The 12,467-nt window shown below is 36.6% G+C and overlaps 1 protein-coding gene across 1 annotated transcript in view; it reads left to right on the forward strand.

Annotated features, from left to right (window-relative positions):
* LOC150076149 (uncharacterized) overlaps window positions 1-12,467 on the forward strand; it is a 120,263-nt gene that overhangs the window by 89,216 nt on the left and 18,580 nt on the right. The window lies entirely within an intron of this gene.

Here is a 12,467-nt window from a genome sequence, read left to right on the forward strand (position 1 = left end):
CTTATTTTAGTGAGAGTGCTTTATGCAGATTGATTGATGAGCTTTTGGGATGAACTTTTATTCATTCAGTTAGTATTGATACTAATAGTGGCAAATTGTGCAAGAAAGCAAGCTTATACAGCATCAGACAAAGGGAAAAAAAATTTAACAGTCCCCCTTTCACCTATCCACCCACTTCAATAGTTTATCTAGTTCTTGAATTTATGCAACCTTCCACTTCGGCAACAATGGATAGAAGTTTGTTTCAGCAATCAATGACCCCTAGGCTGAGAGTAAATTTCTGTATATTTATTCTGCAACCATCCTTCCTCGATTTGAATTTATTTTCCCTCGTGCACATATTCTGAGAAAGAGGAAGAATCCCAACAGCATTGAGTTTGCTCAAACCATTCAAAGCCTTAAATATCTAAATCACATCACCTTGCAGTTGCTTAGTCTCCAGATGCTGTATTTTGCAGAACTGAAGCCTCTCTTAGGAAGAGATCACCCATTTGTTCCTCTCACCAGCCTCATTGCTCTTCTCTGTACCTGTTCCAGTAGTCCTACATCCTTCTGGTGCCTCTGTAGCCAGGTGGTCAGGAGCAGCAGTGCGTAGCACACGCTTCTTGATTAGACCGGGGTTTGAGCCCATGACCACCAAATATGGAGGATGCGGAAAGGTCAGGGAATGACCACTGCATATCCCCGGAGCAATATGGCCTTAGTTGCTAATGCTCCTAAAAACCAAATAACAAACAACAACAAACAAACCTACATCCTTCCTAAAATGAGGCTTCCAAACCTGTATGCAATACTAAAGATGTGGCTTTTTCATTGTCTAATACAATAGGATAATCACCACCTCATCCCTGGCACCTCCTTAGCCAGCTGGGCAGGAGCAGCAGTGTGTAGCACATGCTTCTTGATTAAACCGGGGTTCGAGCCAGTGATCACCAAATGCAGAGGATGCGGAAAGGTCAGGGAATGACCACCGCATATCCCCCGGAGCAATGTGGCCTTAGTTGCTAATACACCTAAAAACCAAATAACAAACAAACAAACAAACCTCATCCCTGCTCTCAAAATTCTTGTATACCATTGAAAAAAACCCCAAGTCGTCCTGGCAGCCTGTCTTGCACTGCTTAAAGAATTTCATATCTGACTGCACAATTATCTCCCAGGTCCTTTTCATTTTCTACTACCCTGAGTGTAGTACCACACAGTTGATATGTTACTGTGGGAATACTGCTACTCATATGCAGTACCTTGTATTTGTCAATGTTAAACTTCAAATGCCATTTCTTAGCCCATCTGTCCAATTTTTCTAGATCTTGTTGTCTCAGCATACTTTCATTACTGTCGTTAACTACCCTGCCAACTTTGTATCAACTGCAAACTTAGACATTAAACCTAATATACCTTCATCAGTATCATTAATAAATACAGAAAACAACAATGGGCCCAGGACCAAACCCTGTTAATAACATTAACAGGGTTAGGTGCTAATAACATTAGTTCATTGATAAACACTATCTTCTCCCACTCAACCATCCCTTCATCTATAGTAGTAACTTGCCCTTAATGCCATACTGATCCAATTTGTACAGCAGTCTTTTATGCGCAACTGTATCAAAAGCTTTCCTGAAATCGAAGTATATGATTTTGGAATTGGTTTTTGCATCCAGTCACTGCATTATATTATCCATTCAAATTGGTCATGTGACTGAAGCATAACTGTGCTCTTGCCTAGATGGTCCTGCATCACTTCTTTAACCAGTGACTCCATTATTTTCTCTGGAACAGAAGCTAAGCTTCTGTTCCAGAGAAAATAAAAAAACAGGCACAACCTGTTACTCTGGAACAGAAGCTTAGCTTCTGTTCCAGAGTAACAGGTTGTGTTCCAGAGTAACAGGTTGTGCCTGTTAGCCATTGTTCCAGTTTGAGCTTACAAAAGCCAGTTTTATCCTTCAGATTCAGAAGTTAATGAAATTGTATCAAATGATACATAAATAGATATAGGAGATATTATTGCTGAAAATAAACGACATAAAGAAGTTTTTTTTTATGAATTTATAATTTTAAGAAATTTTTTATTTTGTTTTTAATCCTGCAATGATGCTACAGGGTTAATATTTGTAATAATTAGGGTATTATTACAAAAATACTTACACTACACCTATTAGGTGTAGTGTGATTTCTTTTTAATTTCTAAAAAAAGTTTATAGATTTTCGAATTGATCTGAGTATACTAGTATTTCACCATTTCATAATGAATTGTAATACATGCAGTCCATTAAGAAAATATGAAAAGATAGGACATGTTCTGTAATCTTCAATTATGCATTTTTTTTTTAGATTTTAATTTAATAAAAAAAATGCTGCTTTTTTACCTATTTTATTTTCAAAAAAAAAAAATAATAAGATAGTAACTCTGTTGGAAAAAAAAAAAAAAAAGCATAGGTGTACAATATAATCATCATCATCAGCCATTTTCAATCCACTGCAGGATGAAGGCCTCTCAAGCAACTTTCCAGTTCCTTCTGTTTTGTGCAATGGCCCCCATTTACTACCCACAAACTCATGAATTTCATCTATCCATCTCCGCCATTGTCTTCCAGGTTTTCTTCTAGCTCCTCTTGGGTACCATTCTGTTATTTTCTTATTCTATCTGTCATCATGGTCTTTGAGCTGTATGTCCTGCCCAAGACCATTTTAGTTCTTTACTTTTGATAAGAATGTCCTTTACTTGAGTTTGCTGTCTAATCCATGTGTTTATCTTCTTATCTAACAGTCTGATTCCCGATATAATTCGTTCCATTCTTTGCTGTGTAGTTCTCAGCTTCTCTTCCATTTTTTTGGTGAGTGCCCAAGTTTCACTTCTATAAGTCATGGTGGGGAGTATACATTGGTTCATTATTTTACGTTTCAGACAAACTGAGATATTGCTCATCAGTATGTGACTATATTTCCTGAATGCTATCCATCCAAAATTTATCCTTCTCTTGACTTCCTGCCATTTATCATTAGTACAGCTGATAACTTGTCCCAGATAAGTATATGACTCCACCTTTTCAATTACTGCTCCTTCAATCATTATGTCCCTTTCTGTGGCATACTTGTTCATCATTACTTTTGTTTTAGCCATATTCATCTTTAGTCCAAAATCCTTACTAACTGTGCATAACTGATTAAGATTTTCCTCTAATTCTTTGGGATCGTGACTTATGACCACAATGTCATCTGCAAATCGTAAATGGTTTAGGTACTCTCCATTCCTGTTGACTCCTTTCTGCGACCAGTCTAATCTAATGAAAGCTTCCTCAAGGGCAGCAGTAAACAGCTTCGGAGATATTGTGTCTCCTTGTCGAACTCCTTTCTCGATTTTAAATTTCCTACTGTCTTTGTCTAGTCTAATAAAGGAGGTAGCGTTCTCATATATTTTCTTCAAAATTATAATATATGGGGTATCTATGCCTTGTCTTTCCAGTGCCTGAAACATTGCCTTATGCTGTATGGAGTCAAATGTCTTTTCATAATCCACAAATGCCAGGCATAATGGTGTTTTATATTCATTTGCTTTCTCCATTAGCTGTGATATTACGTGAAGGTGATCCATAGTTGAGAATCCTGTCCTAAAGTCAGCTTGCTCTTTTGGTTGATTCTCATCAAGTATTCTTTCTAATCTGTTAGTAATGACCCTTGTGAACAACTTGTAGATGTGGGATAACAAGCTAACAATATAATTTCCAATTTCTGATATATCTCCTTTCTTATGCAGCAAAACTATGATTGCATTATTCCACTGCTTAGGTTTCACACCTTTTCTACTGCACTTTGTGAAGAGCCTTGCCAGTTTTTGTGTTATGTCTCTTCCTCCCAATTTTAACAACTCTACAGTAACTTCATCTTCCCCCCGGGGCTTTCTGGTTCTTCATTTTCTTCAATGCATGTTCTACCTCATCAGGACAAATATTGGGTATGTCGGAGGTGTTGCTAATTTGCAATCCATCTTTCCCTCTGCTGGCATCATTCCCTCGCTCCTTGTATAATTCTCTATAGTAGTCTTCTGCTATTTGATTTATACCTTCTCTGCTATTTATAAGTACACATCGCTATTCTTCAGTTTCAGCATCATTTGTCTTTCTGTATTACTGCTCACGGCTGCTGATTTAAGTCCTTTGTTTTCCCTTAATGCTTGTTCTACTTTTCTTGTGTTAAATATTAGCATTAGCATTAGTAGAGGCATTTGATGCAAGAAAGCAAGCTTATGCAGCATCAGCCAAAAAAAAAAAAAAAAAAAAAAAACCACTTCCACTTCACCCCTCTGTTCGTTCAAAATACCTGTCCAGCTGAGCCTTAAACTTATTTAGGCTATCAACCTCCACTACAAGGGATGGAAGTCTGTTCCACCAACCAACCACCCGCTAGCTAAAGGCAAATTTCCGCACGTCTATCCTACATCTGTCTTTCCTCAATTTGAATTTATGCCCTCTCAGGTAATTATTCTGAGCTAGAGGAAGAATCCCATCAGCATTGAGCATGCTCAAACCATTCAAGGCTTTATACACCTCTATCAGATCACCTCGCTGGTGCCTAGTCTCCAGACACTGTAATTTGCAAAACTTAAGCCTTTCTTCGTAAGAGCACCCCTTTGTTCCATTCACTAATCTTGTTGCCCTTCTCTGTACTCGTTCCAGCAGCTCTACGTCCTTCTTGAAATGAGGCCTCCAGACCTGTATACAGTACTCTAGGTGTGGCCTGACCATTGCCTTATACAAGGGAATAATCACCTCCTTATCCCTGCTGGAAAAATTCCTGTATATCATTGACAATACTCCATGAGCTACTCTTGCAGCCCGTCTGCACTGCTCAGAGAACTTCATATCTGCCTGCACAACCACCCCCAAGTCCCTTTCATTCTCTATCACTGTCAGTGTAGTACCACAGAGTTGATATGTTGCTCTGGGGTTGCTGTTTCCCATGTGTAGTACTTTACATTTGTCAATGTTAAACTTCATTTGCCACCTCTCAGCCCATCTGCTCAACCTTTCCAGATCCTGTTAATGCAGCATAGTGTCAGTAGTGTCCTTGACAACCCTGCCAACCTTTGTATCATCTGCAAACTTGGATATTAAGCTTGATATACCATCATCAATATCATTTATAAATACAGAAAACAATAATGGACCCAACACTGAGCCCTGAGGGACTCCACTAATAACATTAGTCCACGATGAGCAGTGTCCATTGATTACCACTCTCTGTCTTCTCCCCCTCAACCACCCCTTTATCCATAGCAGCAATTTGCCTCCAATGTCACACTGCTCCAATTTGTGTAGCAGTCTTCCATGTGCAACAGTATCAAAAGCCTTTCTAAGATCCAAGTATATAATATCAAAGCTATTCCCTGCATCCAGTTCTTTTGTGACTGCATCATAATATCCAATCAAATTGGTCAGGCAAGACTTCCCCTTAACAAAACCATGCTGCATCCGAGCTATAACTGAAGTCTTGTCTAAATGATCCTGCAGTGCTTCTTTAACCAGTGCCTCCATTAATTTTCCTGGAACAGAAGTTAAGCTCATAGGTCTATAATTACTTGTGTCAACCTTTGATCCTCCTTTGTGAATTGGGGTCACATTTGCACATTTCCAGTCTATGGGTACCTCCCCTTCCAAGGAAGCTCTCATAATTATGGCTAAGGGTTTGCTTACTTCCTTTGCTGCCTCCTTTAATATAACTGGATAGATCCCATCCACCCCGGGTGCCTTTCTTGTGTTTATCTTCAACAGTTTCTCCTCCACTTTACTCCCAGTTATTTCAAGATTCTGTACATTACTGCTAGAGTTGAATACACCTCTGGCATTCCCCTCGCTGAATAACTCCTCATGTGTGAATGTCGATGCAAAATATTCATTTAGTTTGTTAGCTACCTGAGCAGGGTCATCAACAGTTGACCCATCAATATCAAGTGGACCAATCTGATTCATCCCCTTCCTTCTAGAGTTTACATAAGTAAAGAACTCTTTGCTGTTTTTCTTTGCATCCCTTGCCAAGGATTTCTCGTAATCTGCCTTCGCCTGCCTAACCTCCTTTGTAACTTGGTTGCATATCAACTTGTATCTATCATATTCTTCTGTGTCATGTGTTAATTTGTAAGTATGCCATGCATTTTTCTTCTCTGCCATATGCCTCATTAGTTCATCTGACATCCATTTTGGCCTAAACCTTGAACAATATTTCTTAGTTGGTATGTAAAGCCTAGTAGCTTCCAAGATTAATTCTTTGAATGCTTCCCATTTTGAATTTGCTGTTGGTAACATCATTAGTTGGTCCCACTGTATAGAATTTAAATACTGTCTCAGTCCATCGTAGTCGCCTTTACGGAAGCAATAACCCTTCCCTTTACCACTAATGGTAGTTACCTCTTTGAGTAAATCCCACTTCAGCACACTGTGGTCACTGCCACCTAGTGGTTCATTTATCTGCAGATTCTTAATGCATGAAGAATCACTGCTGATAATCAAATCAAGAGTATTACTCCCTCTAGTTGCCTCCCGAACATTCTGATGTAGAAAACAATCATCCAATAAATCCACAAAAGCCCTGCTAGTGTGTGAGTGACCAGCCCCCAAATTCCAGTCAATATCTGGGAAATTAAAATCTTCCATTATAAGACTTTCTGATTTACTGGCCCACTCTATTTCCCTGTACAGTTTCTTATTATACTCATCAGAGTCATTAGGCCTATAGCACACTCCTACTCTCAATTTTGATCTCCCAATGCTTATGTCACACCAAACTGACTCAACACTGCACTGTCCAGCGATGTCGACTGGCTTCACTTCCTTGGTTTTTATGTGTTTCTTAACTAATAGCACCCCCTTCCTATCCTATAGGAAGGGGGAGGGGCTATCCTGTCCTATCCTGTCCATCCTTTCTGTAGACGTTGTACTCCCCAAATTCCAGTTCTGCATCCCTTATATCTGTGTGACACCACGTCTCTGATATCCCAACAATATCTGCCTTTGATGTTTTGAGCAATACCTCAAATTCATCAAATTTATTTACTAAACTCCTAGCATTGGTGTACACGCAAGTATACCTGCACCTGTTTCTATTCTTAGCTACCCTAACACAACCCATGTGTTTACTTGTACCGTAATGGCTCCCAGCAGTCTCTGAAATATCATGCATCTTGTTTTTCAGGCTTCTGCTCATTCTAATAGAAGCAGTGCAAGAATCTCTTTCACCTCTGCCAGTGGCTACTGTCAATCTATTGGTCTTTGTCTCCCCCCCCAAGCTATCAGTTTTCCGACCCACCTAACACTGCCTCGATAGCATCAGCAGATATTCTTGCACCCTTTCTATTTAAGTGTATCCCATCCCTGTAGAAGCAATCTCTCCCGTTAACAAGTACAGTCCAGGCTGAAAAAAATTCTACCCCTTGAGCCTTGCACAATCTTTCCAGTGCCGAATTGATCGACAAGGCTCTCATCATATACTCCCTCCTATCGTGTCTGGGCAGAATTGCAGACACTTTCAAATTCAACCCTAATTCTCGGCTTTTGTTCAACAGTGACCTGTACTTGTTAAGTAATTCTGCCGGTCTCCTACTCCTATTCTTATGTCCTCTCTGAGTCTCTTTCTAATGGCTTTGCATAACTCAGTATACTCAATTTTCTCCTTATCAGTGTTTATCTTGCTCTTCATTTGTCACCTTCGGTTTATCATAACAAGTGTTTTTTGACTAATTTTTTCTAAATAACTAAACTCTTACTCTTAACGTATTATGCCTTGTGCATTTAGTTATTTTTAAATATTATCATATAAACCTTTTGGCATATCTCGTATTGTGTGATTATCTTCACAACTGGGCTGTCATGTTGCCAATACCAGGGTACCTGCCCACCCACAGAAGATAGGCCAATAGCTTTGAAATGGTGCTGTCTGGGTGGTGGTACTCACTGAGAATAAGTAACAATAGTCACTTATTTGAGGTAGTGCAATACCAATGCAACTCGTTGTGAAGGAAGAGCACAATATGAGATGCAGAGCAAATGATGCCTCCACACTAACTACTATCGTAGTTTCGTAAGAGTTATCTATGGTGTATCTACACTGATATTATATAGATATTAAACTCTTACTCTTACCATATTATGGCTTGTGCATTTAGTTATTTGAAAATATCTTCAAATGTTTTAATATCCTTCTTATTGGTATTAATGAAATTAATATAAAAGAGGATTATCTTGTAACTTTTTCATGATAGAAGGGGGTATTTATCCCAGTTAGTCTTTAATATAGATGAAACAGGAATCTTTTGGAAGTATATCCCTTCTCATACATTGTTAAAAATGCAATTTCCTGTTACAAGGAACTTTACAAAAAAAAAAAAAAAAAAAAAAAAAGCAAAATTAATCAACCAAAAATTAGTTATTTCTCGAAAAATGAGGATGCAGTATCTGAGTCCTTGTAGAATTACTGTGAACTGGTGGCATTTTTTTTTATTTATAGCTTGCATTATATGAAGAGGAAAAGCAGTTGTCAAATTGAGATTATAAATTATGTGGGAGAGAGGGAAGATGTACATAGAGTGAAGAGAAGGTCAAGCCACCAGTTGTTTTTCTCCTTAGTAATATTTTTATAGTTTATTAAATGTGAAATTAAATAATATACATGTATATACATGTGTATGTACATATATATAGGTATTGTGTCAAAAGACATTTAGGTTTAAATATTAAATGGTATTGTAAATATTGGCTCCAGTGTTAATGCTATTGTCTGTGGACAATTAGACATTACACATCCATGGGTTGTATATGTACTTAACTTATTATGTACTTAATTTATACATTTTTGTTTTTAAATTGTTGTACTATTTGGGAGTATCAGGTTTGTAGTGACCCCAACCAACCCACTAGTTATATTTAAACTTAGCCCTGGTATGGATAACCTTACATATAAAATATAAGATACATATAAAAACTACAAAATTAATGAAATTTTAAAGAAAGCTGGAGAAATTGGCAAAAGTTAGTGAAAATTAATGAAAATTAACATTCTTCCTCATAGCCATATCTCTGCTACTCCTCAGGGGCTTTGAGCAGACATATATAGCCATACTAGAGGAATGTATTATATATATCCGTTTCTGTAATCCCTATACCAGTTTTGCTGGGTTAATTACTTGGTGGATAATTTGGAATTATAACAGTAATATTCAATAAATGTACTTATTTTTATATAAGTACTTGATTTTAAATAAACAGGGTGGTTTACATATATTACAGCAAACTGTGATAGAAGATTCAAAGCCCTATGGGTATGTAACAGATTGAAATATCATAGTATATCACCTCCGTGTCCTGTGGTGGTCAGTCTGAAAATATTCAATTTCCCGCAAAAGTTTAGATTTTATGTGTGTATGGTACAGTTTATTGCGCAGTCGTATCAGGTTTTGACCATGGCGTGATAGTTAACCTTGCTGTAGGCAACGTCACATTCTTTGCATTCTTGAGCGTCGATTGTAATTTAGAGTTTGTTGTATTATTGTGGGAAGCAGATACAATATGATATCTAACCATGCTAAAAATGATAGAAATAAATGGTAATAATTGACATGTATATGTCAATTATTACCATTTATTTTATTAAATTTTAGCATTTTATTAAAATAAAATGGGAAAAGATTGGGTGATAGTTATTAAAATTAAATGTGTTATCCGTAGGGTGTGGACTGGCAATGCTTTTCTAAGGCATGACAGCCCTGATGTGCCCTTGGGGATAACTATTTACAAATATATACAGCCTCTTTCATTGTGAATATTAACTCTTTGTTTCTGTACTTGTAAATAAATCTCGATTTAGTGGAAGTGCATTATACCTGTATGGTGATGTAGACCTGTGTATTTACATTCCTGGTGTTAATAACTCTGCTTGTGGGGAATTATGAATTTGGACATCCAGGTACCATGCAGATAGGTGTTGAGCCACACCTCTGTGCAATTAACCTGGGGTTCAAAAGAGGGCCAAATTATACCTTTAATTAGAGTTATTTATGTTCCATGGAAAAAAAATGTTTTCTATGATACTATCAGGACTAATGTGAGTTGGTTGCTGTATGAGTTTAGCTTGTGTGGCTGCATTTATATGGTGTCTGATGTAATTGTCAGGTATTTTGTTTTTGATAAGGGTATTTTTCAGTTTTATTAAAGCTGTTATAATGCTTTCTGGACTATTGCATATGTGTATAATTCTGTTTGTTTGGTTTCTGATAACGTTTCCATGTATATTTTTGGCTAATTTAGTTTTCCAGTTAATTAGTTTAATTGATGGAAAGCCGAACAGGTCTCTTTTATCGTAGTGTTTGGTGTATACAAAATCATTTGTTATTGTGATTTGACTCTCTAGGTAGGTGGCTTGTAGGTTGCTTTCTGTGTTGGTTATTTCTATAGTAAAATCTTCGGGATAGATTTTTTTAGCTATATTGTTGAAATCTGTATGGTTGATGACTAGTGTACATCACAGGTCTCTTTTATCGTAGTGTTTGGTGTATACAAAATCGTTTGTTATTGTGATTTGACTCTCTAGGTAGGGGGCTTGTAGGTTGCTTTCTGTGTTGGTTATTCCTATAGTAAAATCTTCGGGATAGATTTTTTTAGCTATATTGTCGAAATCTGTATGGTTGATGACTAGTGTACATCATCTATGTACCTGTAGTATGTGATGTCTTCTTTATATTTATTTTCATAAAAGTGCAAATAGAGGTTAGCTATGGAGCATGAACTACTTGAACCCATAGCCACGCCTCTTATTTGCACATAGATGCTATTGCCCATCTGTATGTAATTGTTTTTTACATTAAGGTCTTTCCAGTACTGTTTTTTACATCCTAGTTTATCTTGATATTCTATGTAATATTCAGATAGTACTTTTATCAAATTGCCGTGTGATATACTAGTTTGTTGTTTGTTTGGTTTTTTTTAGGAGCATTAGCAACTAAGGCCATATTGCTCTGGGAATATGCGGTGGTTATTCCCTTGACCTTTCCGCATCCTCTGTATTTGGTGGTGACGGGCTCGAACCCCGGTCTAATCAAGAAGCGTGTGCTACGCACTGCTGCTCCTTCCCACCTGGCTACGGAGACGCCGATATACTAGTGAACAAGTTTTTGAAGTCATGTGTATACATTGTTGATGTGGTTATTTCTAATATATTCAATGCACTGTCTGTTATTGGAGATAAATTTTGCGTATATGATATTGCTAGTTATAATATTTAATTTGGATTCCATTATTTTGGTAGTGGTATTGTTGTAGCTGTTTCTGCATGTGGTGATGAACCTTTTTCCCTGTAGGGTCTTTGTGGAATTTGGGAATCCAGTAAATGTATGGATATAGGGTGTTGTCCATTTTTAATTTAATTTTCTTGTGTATTGCTATTAGTTTTTTATTATGTTTGGGGTGGGGTTGATGAACTTATATATGTCACTGTGGTCCAATTCCTGTTTTAGGGTGTCTATATAGAATCTCTTACAAATGATGCTGAAGTTATTATTAGCTTTATCTATATTGGTGATAATGAACTTGTTTTGTAGGTTTTTGATTTTTTGCTTAATACTTTTTAAATTGTATATCTTGTGGTCATATTGGTGTGTCATGATGTCTCTGAATCTAGTTAAGATAAGTTTAATGGTAATATTAATCCATATTTGAAATGCTTCCACTGGGGTGTTGTATTTGTATGCTGTTTTGTATGCGAATTGCAATAGAATTGCAAATATACACAAGTCCATATTAATGGACTTGTGTATATTTTTTAAGTAAATTTTGGAGTTGGGTCTGAATTTTGTTCCTTTACTCATTACTTCTTGTAGGGTATTGTCTTCTATAATTTTAAGGTCGCCAGTTAGTATGTGGCTGTGATGTGGATCTATATAATTTTTGTATTTTTCTTCATGACAAAAACAGGGCTGATCTGTTATGCCCATGTTGGCTATTGTTTTTTTGTAGTTATAGATAGTCATTCCTATAGGTTTGTCATATCTATGTCTGATTTCAATATTGATATTATTTATTGGAAAATAGGTTTTAGTTTTCTGCATGATATTTCTGAGATTAACGTAGTCATAGACCCAATTCAGAAATTTTATTATGCAGTACTCTTTGTTTGTATTTTCAGGGTATACTAATCCTATTCTAAAATTAATATCTTCTAATGTGTGTTTAAGATGTATATTTTTGATAGAAATCTTATGGTATATCTTGTTTACGGCTTTTAGCTTACTATGTTTTAGTGCAAACATGGTGTTATGTATTGTTTTTATGTTAATGGGATCTGTATCCCATTCCGTGAGGAGTTTTTCAAAATTGTTAATGTCTTGTCTTATTATAGCTACTATAATCTTGCTTAATTTTATATTTTCTAAATCCATTACTTTGTATGTTTTTTGTTAATTGAAAAATTGCATATGTGCATTG

Source organism: Mastigoproctus giganteus, chromosome 13, assembly GCF_048544385.1.
Source record: "Mastigoproctus giganteus isolate SK-2022 chromosome 13, ASM4854438v1, whole genome shotgun sequence".
Lineage (NCBI taxonomy): Eukaryota > Metazoa > Arthropoda > Arachnida > Uropygi > Thelyphonidae > Mastigoproctus > Mastigoproctus giganteus.